Raw genomic sequence first — 12,718 nt, 5'->3', positions numbered from 1 at the left:
CTGGCAGAAAAAATGTTATCCCTCTTGATACTCATTGTCCTTTTTTTTCTGCTTGAACTGTTGAGTAGTGCTATCCTGATTTTGCATGTATAACATGTTCTAAGCCAGGGGTGTCAAACTCACATCATCACGTGACATATCACAACTTCTCCCCGTCACTAAACTGCGCGTGGCTGTGGCCATCACGTGATGCATCCGGCCCATGAGCCACCAGTTTGACAGCCTTGTCCTAAGCAATGTGGTTACCTTCAGCTCTTCTGTTCTCCCTTCCCTGCCAACCAGTGGGAAAACATCAGATCTTACATACTTTGTCTTTCAATGCTGATAGCTTACAAGGGAAAACAGTATTCTTATACTGGTACAGATAGGAAAGATTAATAGTACCTTATTTGTGGGATGAATATGAGATAAAGGCAATGTCATAATAGCAGAACAAAGACATTGCCAGAATAGGTCTATACCTTTTTTAGATGCAAGTGAAGATATTTAGTTCATTCATTCATTGTGAGTGAATCAGGGGTGGGTTCTAAATTTTTTTACTACTGGTTCTGTGGGCGTGGCTTATTTTGTGGGCATGGCTTTATAGTCATGTGACAGTGGGCGTGGTTTGATAGTCATGTGACTGGGTAGGCATGGCCAACTCAATGTCACTCACATCAAGGGGTGCCTTGCCTGACCCCTCCCCTCCCAGCCATTCCTTGTCACACCCAACCTCAACGTATCTATAGTTCTGTAAAAATGTTCACCTTTTTTCAACTTTATTATTTTCATACTATAGATGCACTTTCATGGACCACTGAAAGGAGGAAATGGCTCACATACTTTGCCCAAGAGTGTGATAGGCAACAGGCTTTTAAGGGGCTGCCAGAAAGAAGGGGAGGGCAATGTATTTTCCAGAGCACCAGAAAGCAAAACAAGAAGCAATGGATGGAAACTGAACAAAGAGACAAGCAACCTAAAACTAAGGAGAAACTTCCTGACAGTGTGAACCAATATAGGTGCAGAAATATTTCAGTCATAATTTCACATATAAAATAGCCATTCGTGTAATACAACCTGCATATTGTTCAAAACAGTCATTACTATTATGGCAGATGTTTGACACAAGCCTAAAAGTCAAAGATTACAAGAGTGCTTCTTTGTGTGTATACAAAACATCACATTCCAGAAATAGCATATTAAGATGGACTTCAATGAATAGTAATTATTACTACTTAAGTAATGCTGAGTAGTGAAGTTCTAACTACATAACCTCATCCCCCACAACCTTGAAGTTACTGAACTTCAGCAGCTCCTTTCAGTTTCCAGTTCAGCAACATAATGCAAGGATTATGCAGTTGCAAAGCTTATCAAAGCTCACTAATAACGCCAGTGACACATGAATGAAAATAGTCCTTTATGTATTGATTTGTAGATTATTTTGTTCCAATTTCTCCCCTTTGTTAGCTCAGTAATTATATGTCCTACAGTGTAACAGGTAAATAAGATAATGCTAAGCAGAATTGATTAAGTGTTTAAATAAAGGAACATTAATGAATCAAAGTGTTGACATTTTGAAAAGAAAAGTGAAAATACAAGGCCTAATGTGTAGGAAACTAAAAGCACAAGTTGTTTCCAATGGCATCTTTCTGCTGACAAAACAACATCTGCCAGCAGACTAGATTTCTCTGTCTCCTGTGTACCTCCCAAATCTGCTCTGGAGGAGGACATGACACTTAGGGGGTGGATTTTAGAGGTTTTGTAAAATGGTAAAGCAAGGAGAATAATAGGAAAGCTCCTTTAACAAGTAGAAATCTGGTCACATAATGCTGGTTGTAGGCCACCCTTGTCTGTTTGTAAGCTCTGTGAGGACAAGATCCTGAAATGGAAGAACATGAAGTGGAACCTCACAATCCTTTGTTTTTATCTTCTAACATATCCCATTGTTATGTTATTCTTCCATCTGGGAAATGCTATAAAAGATGAAACCTAGCAGATTTTACATACCTCGGAGTTCTCCTTGGATGTTGTCAACTTAAGGGGGAAAACATTACAGAATATTCAATTGTGAGGAAAAAAAATTCTCACAGCAGCTCCAGATGTCATAAGATGAAAAGGAAACAGGATGCCTACTGTTTTGCTATGTCTCAAAGGAAAGCTGTTAAGTAGGACGGCTTGGAAATGTGCAGCTTCTTCTGGGGGAAAGAAAAGAGACAACATTTTATTTTATGATTCATCCAAGAAATGCAGTGTGATATCTTGCTCAAGCTAACTGTTCTTATGTCTAGTTGTCTTGGTGTGCAGTGCTCTATAGCGTCGTTTTGAAGGTAGGAGTTGAAACAATTTATGACCAGGATGCGAAGGGTCTGCAAATATTTTCACAGCCCTCTTTTTGACTTGTGCAGTATACAGGTCCTCAAAGGAAGGCAGGTTGGTAGTCATTGTTTTTTCTGCAGTTCTAATTATCCTCTGAAGTCTGTGTCTGTCTTGTTGGGTTGCAGAACCGAACCAGACAGTTATAGAGGTACAGATGACAGACTCAATTATTCCTCTGTAGAACTGAATCAGCAGCTCCTTGGAAACCAGAGGAAACTAGAATTTAGTTTACATTATTACATCTAGTTTTAAACTTTCATCTCTCTCTTTTTAAGGATCTCCTCAGAATATGAAATCACTTGAAATACATACATGGATGCATGCTATTCCATTTGTTTTATTATTATATTGATTTATTTCATTCTGCCTTTATTATATTAATAAATAACTCAAGGTGACAAATTGTATTCATCTTCCTCCTATTTTCTCCACACCAACCCTGTAAATTGTAGTAATGAGGCAGAAGTCTCTGTTTCACACCTCAAAAAAAGTCGTTGTTAAACAAGGAATAAGTAGCAGAAATTTTCAAAATAAGGAAACAAGCAAGCATATAGCCATGATGTGAAAAGGCAGAAACAAGAGGCCCAGGATTAAATTTGGACTAAAATATATAGAAGATAGGATCCTGGGAACCTTTAACTGTAGAATTGCTTTATATATGGTGACTAATTCATCAGATATAATAAACATGCTTATCTCTCCTTGTTGGGAGTGTAGGGCAAGGAAAAAATCTATTTACCATATGGGATATGATGCCTTGACAGTCATAACAGCTATATAAAAATATTTTCACTGGGGATTCTACTTGATCAAATGTAAAAGAGCATATATGGTCTTTCATTGCTATTTTCTCGAAGTACCTTTCCATTATTGTGGCTGGCAATACATCAAAATGTGCCAAGAACAATGCTCTCCTTATCCCAAAGGTACTTTTTCTAAAAGGCAACTGGACTTTCTTGATTTTTTTTTCTTTGAAAACATTTCAATTCTCATCTAAGAAGCTTCTTCTTCTGAGGAATTGAAGAAGCTTCTTGGATGAAAAGCAAAACATTTAAAACAACAACAACCCAAGAAAGTCTAGTTGCCTTTTGGGACAACCATGACCTGGATGACTAAGAATTTCCATAGACAATGCTCTCCTTAATTTCTAGGACTCCAGAGAATTAAGATGAGAAGATGAGGCTTGATCCATCTTGTCCAGGTTTTAAAATGCAGAGTGGGGCCAGCAGAATTAAGAAAGTGAAGGTCACAGAATGGGTTAGAAGAGAGAGCAGTGTGAATTGAAAAGAAAGAGAACTAAGGAAACCATTTTTGAGAAGGAGTAAGCTGAAACTTCTGAAAGAAAGTTGTAGCAATAATCACAAGAAAGAAATGGGCTGCTTTACACAGTGTAGGCTAGAAAGAAACGTGAAAAAGTATGCTACAGAATGTGTCTTCCATCCTCACATTTTCTTTTTTTTTCTTTTCTTTGTCACTCAGACAATTGCTTTTAATCTAAAGTAAATCCCGTGCAAATAGAATTGTTAATGTCCTAATTACTAAAGATTGGTATATTTGGAGACTCTTCCCACGCCTAAAAATCTTGCTAGACAACAAAGCAATTAAAGAGGGGCTGGAATGTAGATTTTAATCTGCTGGGAAAATATTCTGTAAATCATTTATCTTCCTGATGGGAGTAGTAAGAGAAAAAGAGTTCAAAGAAATGGCTCAGCCTTCAAACTGCCTTACAACAGAGACAAAACAATGACAGTTAGGTAATAGTAGCATCCTTATGTTAGCATTTCCAACACCAACACAAAATTTCCATTTGACTGTGTTTTTTTTTTTATTATTTCAGAACCATGAATATTTTTATCATGGAACATTTGAATTATATTTATTTCCTGCCTGCAGGTGACTAAACCGGTGATTCTGACATGATAAGACAAGATCTGCAGCAGGAAAACAAAGTAAAATAATGGAAATAAAATGGAGGGTTCCAGCTGAACCAACAGTGGGAATATACATAAATAAGCTTCATTTTAATTAATTGTCACACAGATCCCATTGCTTTGTAATAGTGTTCTATCCATTTAACTATTTATTATATGATATGTATCTATCGGGAAATAATGTGTATTGGAATAGTATAGATACAGAAGTGCTGTCATTGCCTTCAGCAGATAACAGAAAACAAAGAAATACAGAAAAATTCTACACATATCTGAATATATAGGACATCTGTATAGCTAGAATTTATTGTCTGCTTAAATCACAATAGCTGAGGGGGTGTCCATAGGGACTGTATACAGGATTTCCCCAATTGAAACTTGAGATGGCTAATTTAAGACTGTGCATTTTATGTAAAGTATAAATCTCCATGCAGAACTGATAATTAATTTTCATTATAAACTAAGCCCTACTGACCAGATGCAAAAGAAAGACAAGATCCTGAACTTTGAGCAGTATATTGAGATGTAGTTTGTCAATTATTTGAATTCTGGAATCTCTATTCTATGAAGGACAACTGCAAGGTCTTAATTTGGTACAAATCCTTATGAATTAATCTGTCCTGCATTTCAACACTCTAGTTTTCACCAGCATTTCTGTCTTACCAGCTGTTTCCTTTTGCTTATCTGTAACCCATGCATGCTTATCTCCCAGTACTATTGATGGCCATATTCTAGCCTCCAAGGCATCCTTTGATCATAACTGGACTCCTCTGAAAAAATTATTTGACACACTTTGAACACTGTAATGTATTTTAGCTCTTTCTATTTTATTAAAGAAGTTAAAATGCAAAACTCCAATGAATTTTAAAAAACAAAGAAAAAACACAAAACAGATTGAAAAAAGGTGGGTGTGTATAATACACACACACACACACACACACACACTTGTACACATATACACACTCGCACACACACATATGTGTGTGTATGTGTGTGTGTGTATAATATTAGAATATTAGTTTCCCATCCTTTGAGAACAGGACCAGACTTTTTTTTTTGTTATTGTTAAATGATTTGTACAGCAGGAAACATATTGTAGATCAGCCTCCTCTAACATAGTGCCCTGTAGATATATGTATGTATGTGTGTGTGTGTATGTATGTATGTACTGGATGAATATATGTATGAATGTATAACTACCTAACACAATCAAGTAACTCTGGGTGGCTTACAATTCTAAAATAAAATAGAAAACAATAGAAAACAATAAAAATTTCCACAAAATAAATGTGCAAAAATGTGCTGTGATGATTAAGTTATGTTATGTTATGTTATGTTACTATATTATTATATCATATCATATCATATCTCATATCTCTCCCCCAGGGGGAGAGCCTTCTCTGTGGGGGCACCTATGATCTGGAACGAGCTCCCCCCGGAGATACGGAGGATTCCGTATCTGCGTACCTTCCGTCGCGCGCTTAAGACGTTCTTATTCCATCAAGCTGGCCTGACCTAAACTTTTCCTCTTTTTAAATGGAATTTTAAATTTGGTTTTAATTTATTGGGGTTTTAAAATGGTTCAGCCAAATTTATTTAATTAGTTTTATCTCTATTTTAAATTTTGTATCTATATGTTTTATTTCATGGCTGTTCACCGCCCTGAGTCCTTCGGGAGTAGGGCGGTATATAAATTTAATAAAATGAAAATGAAATGAAATGAAATATCTCATCTCATATTATTATATTATTATACTTTATATTACATTACATTATATTGAGTAATATCATGACAGTGCCCGTGATGGCTAGGGATAAAGGTACCATATTAGAAAAGATTAATAAAAAGAAAGAAATTTATGTAATAACAGAGGTTGTTTTATTGATAATAAAGGAGAAATGAACAGATAAGATCACTTATACTTGATTTCGGCTACTTCTCATTTCTGATTTATCTTATTATTTTTTACAAAAAGTTAAGAAAAATCCTCATTATTTTCATATACTGTATAGTTTTTCCAGATCTATAGAGTTTTGCATAAAATGTCTCCAGTTTTTTGTGCAGAACTGGTAGATTTTTTTTCTTTTTGAACATTCAGCTGTCCCTAGCGTATTTATTTTTCTGCACAACTTTCCTGTACATACACTTTTTAGACATATTCTTAATTCTGTGGTTGGTTAAGTGGAAAGTGACAGGTGTTAGTTGACTCCACTGGCACTCATCCATGCTGCAACAGAGTCTGTGTTAGAAATTTACACCATTTTACTCCCACTGAAATCCACAATGGATGTTTTTTATACCCTTAGGATATATTTCCACTTTCAAGAAAAGAACCGTACACAGAAGTACAACCAAACAAAATAGATAGAAAAGGTGACTGAACTTTTCAGAATCCTCCTGGGGGCTGGTGATGCATGTTAGTTGCTTCATTTGTCTAAGATGGACAGCTCAAAGTAGCACAGCAGTTTTATGAGGAAAAAGAAAGAAGAACCATGATGATGAACTTGTTTTGCATTATGGAGAGAAGTTTAATCTAAATTTAGCATATTTTCTCACTGCAGTATGAAAGAGAAAGTTATATAAGAGCAATATTATGAACTACTGAAAATTCCAAGCCTTTCTCTATTCAACAATATAAAATTTATTAGTAAACAGTAGAAATTATTAGGTATTGTACCAAGTACATTTAAAAGGATTTTTTAAAAAACCCATCAAGTAGAGACCTAAATAAATCACCATCTGCTTGTGACTGCATGAATTAAAAAGCTCCCTTTGTATCAGATATTGAGTTTTTCTGATGTAAAACAAAATGCTGGGAGGAAAACCAAGACAAAGGTTGAGGGAAGTTCTCAAAAAGTCATAATCTAAAAGGGAACTTTAGAGAGTGGAGATCAGTGCTGGGTTGCCCCCAGTTCGCACCGGTTCTGTAGAACTGGTAGTAAAACCAGTGGGAGGCTCCGCCTACCGACATCATCAAAATGCTTCTGCACATGTGCAGAAGAGCGCGCGTGTTTGTGCGAGCAAAGCAAGCACATGTGCTTGGCCCCGTTGTGAACCGGTAGTAAAGGTAAGTAGAACCCACCCCTGGTGGAGATGGCATTTAGAGGTAACAACAGTTTGTTTAATGACTGTTCGAAGTTACAATACTGAAAAAAAATGACTTATGACCATTTTTCACACATGATCTTTGTAGTATCCCCATGATCACGTGATTTACATTTGGATGCTTGACAATTGATTGACATTTATGACAGTTGCAGTGTCCTGGAATCATTTGATCTCCTTTTGTGACCTTCTGACGAGCAAAGACAATGGGGAAACCAGATTCACTTAACAACCATGTTAGTAATTCAACAACTGCAGTGATTCACTTAACAAATAGGGTAAGAAAAGTCATAAAATGGGGCAAAACTCACTTAACAAATTTCTCATTCAACAATATAAATTTTGGGCTCAACTGTGGTCATAACGTAAGGACACCCTATAATGGCAATTCTTTTAAAGAAAGTTTGTACGAGTGCTCTTTTCCAAAGTCTCTTTTTGTCCTTTTATTGTCTGTGCCACCATTTCCTCACTAACTATGTTTATATATTGTTGGGCTGAGGGAGTGCTTTAGTTCAAATTAATCCAAACAATTGAAGTGAAACGTGATCTAACATAATTTTTGGCTTGTCACAGAGAACAACAGCAGTGGATATAGCTGGGTGGCTCTGTTAAAGGTGCAATAGTCAATTAAAACTGAGCAACCATTATAATAAATACTGATAAATTGGAAAGGTCAGGATAAAGAAAGGAGAGACAAAACCTAAATATAATTTATATTTAAATTTACCATTAGAATATACATTAAATTTAATTAAAAGGATTACAATAATAATTACAATTTGGAGACAGTAGTTGGAGGATATCTAGAGGTTACAGCCAAAGCCAGAGTCCTAATAGTATACTTTTGTTTCAAATGTTTTAACATAAAAAATAGCATACTAATATGAAAGAGAAAGGAGGAATGGCCTTAAGCTTTCCTGCAAAAATGATTTTGATCCTTTAAGCATTCTACTTGGATTATGGACACTCTTCAGAAGTTGCCTGAGGAAATGGTCTCTCCAGCTGTGCCCATACCTTCCTCCATCCTCTTAAAGGAGACATGAGAAAGCAGAACAAGTAACAAATCGCTCAGACATTTCTTAGAGGAATAACGGAATAACAGTTGGAATGGAGCTTGTAGATCTCCTAGTCCAATCTCCTATTCAAGCAGGAGACCCTGCTTGATACCATTTCAGACAAATGGCTGTTCAATCTTTTCTTAAAAACCTCTAGGGCAGCCATTCCAGTGATTAATTGCTCTCATTGTCAGGAAATTTCTCCTTACTTCTGGGTTGGCTCTTAACTTTCCATCTGCTTGTCCTACAGTATGTTCAAGTGCTCTGGAGAATAGGTTAGCCCCCTCTTCTTTGTGACAACTCTTAGATATTGGAAGACTATCAGGTAATCCCTCGTCCTACTCATTGTTAGACATACCCAGTTCCTTCAACCATTCTTCATATGTTTTAGCCTCAAGTCCCCTAATCATCTTTGTTGCTCTTCTCTGAATTTTTCCAGAGTCTCAACATTTTTGTTTGTATTGTGGTGACTAAACTGGATGCAGTATTCCAAGTGTGGCCGTACTAAAGCATTATAAAGTGGTACTAAAACTTCACATGTTCTTGATTTTATCCCTCTGTAGATGCTACTTACGACTGTATTTGACAGCTGCAGCCTCCTACTCACTTATATTTCAGTGATTGTCCACTAGGACTCCTAGTTCCCTGTTACTGCTGTTGAGCCACATACCATCTATTCTATGCCTGTGCGTTTGTTTTTTCTTGCCTAAGTGTAAAACTTTACATTCTCACCACTGAATTGCATTTGTTTTTTGTAAATTACAAAATTTTTGTAATTTTTTTAGAATTTTTCTTTCATCATACATATTTTATGAACAGAGTGTTGACTGGGTCACATTTTATATATAATATACATAATAATCTTTATAATCTATTCTAATCTTCCCATTTTTCCATATTAATCTCTTTTATATAATCCTTTATCATAAATTAATCATTTTTCACCATATCATATTATTTCAGGTTCTGCCCTGTTATTCTTTTTTTCAAATTCATTTTACATCATACAGTATCTCTATTTCCAATTTCAGCCATAATACTCTTTCCATACTTATTTCCATATCTTACCTTATTTTCTTCTTAATACATAAACAATATCACTATCCGCCCTTAATTCCTAATCTCTTACAATAACATCAATTAATTATCTTATTCCTCCATTGCTAAATATATTCCTCCCACTTTTTAACATTTCAACTTCGTCTCTTAATTTAAATTATCTTCAAAAGTAAACCAAATTGCCATTTCACATTTCATTTGCTATTCTGTTTTACTATAAGCAATATACATCATCATATTCAAATCTTACATAAAAACCCTTTAACTTAGTTGACCATCCACAATTAATAATATTATTACAATTCCCTTAAATCTACTAATATGTACCTTATTTTCCTTCCTCCTTTCCACTAATCTTCCCTCCATTACCCATTTTCTCTTGGTCTCTCCAAAATTCCACTTCTTGATAATTTTCTCCTTTTATCCCATTCTCTTAACTTCTTTTTCTTTTTTTTCTTTTTATGTGTATTATATCTTTTCTTCTGAATCCTTTTTCTCACTTTTAAGTATATTATTTGAGTAATTCTCCCCAAGCTTTCTCCTAACCTCTTCCCACTATTTCCCTCTTTACCCTTTGATTGATTCTTTTTTGGGAGATGTTCTCCCCTGCCCACTCTTTTTTTGCCACTGTTAATCCCAGTGAAATCATCTAGCTGCTTTTTGTTTGCAATTCCTTTTCCTTCCATATTATTTTCTTGCTCCTCATTTACGCTCTCTTTTACCACCTATGTGTATTCTAACAAAGTTTCTAACTTTTTATTACCTTTTAGAGATTCATGCATATTTTTTAAACATCTCAATTAATTCCTCACACATCCAAGACTCCATATTGCCAATTTAACAATTTGTTAAGACTTTTAAATTATGTCACACTTAATTAGAACTTAAAATCCATATAATCTCTTTTTATTTTCTAATTCTAATGTCCAATTCAAATATTTGTCCAGTCCACTCCAAGTTGAAGCTTTGTTATCTTCCACAGCCATTGAGAATCAAAGCCAAGCAATGTAGAAAGGCAAATACTCCTTAAAAATTCTCACAGTTTCCAAATTATCTTTTCCGGTAGTCAAGGTCACAGTTGTACTTTCTCTTCTATCTTCCACCAAGTATTGCAGTACTTTCTTTCCACCAGCAAATGTCTCTCTCAAATCTGCAATACTTTCAAACCAAGTACTTGCCAAAACTGTCAAAAATACTTTAAATCTGTCACTGCGTTCTTTTATTTACCAGTTGAGCTCATTATTTCTGGACTATCAGATTTTTTGTAGCTTGCCAAGAATTGTTATCAGTAAGCTAAACTGCGCATGTCCACCCACATTTCTTCACACATTTTTCTCTTTTTCTTTGTTCTCTTGCCAGAGGTCCGGCTGCTGAGAAAAGCAGCTGGCACGAACTTTATTCAAAATGTAACAATTAATTTTCTTAGTGAGATGTTTTATTTTCTTTATAACAAATAAATGAATTTTCTTAGAAGAAATATCTTCGAGTTTTGTTTCTTAAAGTATACTTGCAAGGAAAGGCCACAATCCATCTCCTCTAATCAGGGTGATTATCTCATAGCCAGAATGGGATTAATCAACGCCCTGACATCATCCACATAAAAAATACTTTTCCTCGGGTTCTTTTCTTTTATTATTTTTAATTTCTCCAAATCCAATTGTAGATGCAAAAACCTTCTTGGGCTCTGATGTTTTAGCCTCCACTTTGTCCTTCTCCCTCAATGGAATTTCCCAAATGCCAATTAGCCGCTCATTTCAGCTCCGGGACACCTTTTAAAGTCCAAATTCAAAATTTTCTTTTACCTGTGAGTTGGCCAATCACTCATCCAGTACCAGCATTTCGTTCAAACACCGCTCCTGCACAAAAACTTAGTCCAGTTGCCCCAGCTTCAAAGCTGGGGCCGCCACCCCTGCCGCCAGTCCGAAGAGCTGTCTCCGACCTTTCGAGGAACTTGCCTTTTCCTCTTGGTCGTCTGAGATGCCTCTCCTTCTTTACCATCCCTACAGAATGGTTTCGGTCCAAAGACTCCCTGACAGCGGTTTGTCCGGCTGGATTTTCATGGAGCTCATTGGAGCCGGCTATTTTTCCAACTGGTCTCACCACGATGCTTCCGGTTTGCCACTGAATTGCATTTTGTTGGATAGGATCCAGTGTGTGTTCAAGTCTGTCAAAACCCTTCTTGAGCCTATCTTCTAAAGTGTATTCTATTCCCCACAAGCTTGGTGTCTGCAAATTTGGTAATTCCCCTTCAATCCCCTCATCTAAATCATTTATGAAGATGTTGAAGAGTACTGGACCTAAAACAGAACCTTAAGGTACCCCACTGCATATTTCCCTCACTGTAGATATAGTTCCATTAAGGACTACTCATTGAATGTGGTTGGTCAGCCAGTTATGAATCCGTCTGGTGGTGATACTATCTAACCCATATTTGACTATCTTGCCAAGTAGTAGGTTGTGGTCTTCTTTGTCAAATGTACTTCATATTCAAGTTCAAGTTCAAGTATATTAAGAAGATGTACACTGTATTCTCTACAGAACTGTAAAGATCCATTTGAATCAGAGAAGTTCACTTCTTTGGATGAAGGAAGCTTTGTGTATTGATCTGATAACTGGATCCTACAGACACAAATGTTTATACATATAATCCTGTGTCCAATATTTATGGTGACAATAACTGGGACATATAAGTATAGTTTTGCATAGAATATAAGATTGCAGAATATTTTTTCTAATTACTACAGCTTTAATAAAAAAATATTAATTGTATTTATCTGTGTCAATGTACATTATTGGGAATACTGAAGATCAACAGTGTATGCAAGACTCACATCCGCTTCCTGAAAATAGATTTTATAACAAAGACTATAGGAAAAAAAATGCATTTAATAGTAGTGGTTGCATAGAAATTACACTAGCACGCAGTGAAAGGTGGATGAACACAGTTTTGATGTTTTAGTTCAATTATTGCAAATATCTGCCCCATTTAAATTGTCCGTTCCTCATAATTTGAAATAATGTCTTCCAGAAAATTGTATTTTATGTAAACATTCTGCTTCCATGCTCACTTCTGAGTCTTGCTTTCTTTTCTCCTGGCTTTCCATCTCTTAGGGCATACCTGCCCTGCTAGGTTGCCCTGTTACGAATAAAGTCCAACAACAGAATCTGAAGGCAGAAACAGATATTATCTTCTACTAACCTTCCTCCCACCC

Source organism: Pantherophis guttatus, chromosome 2 (genome assembly GCF_059756535.1).
Source record: "Pantherophis guttatus breed Tessera chromosome 2, ASM5975653v1, whole genome shotgun sequence".
In the NCBI taxonomy this organism is placed as follows: domain Eukaryota; kingdom Metazoa; phylum Chordata; class Lepidosauria; order Squamata; family Colubridae; genus Pantherophis; species Pantherophis guttatus.
This window is presented reverse-complemented; position numbering follows the sequence as displayed.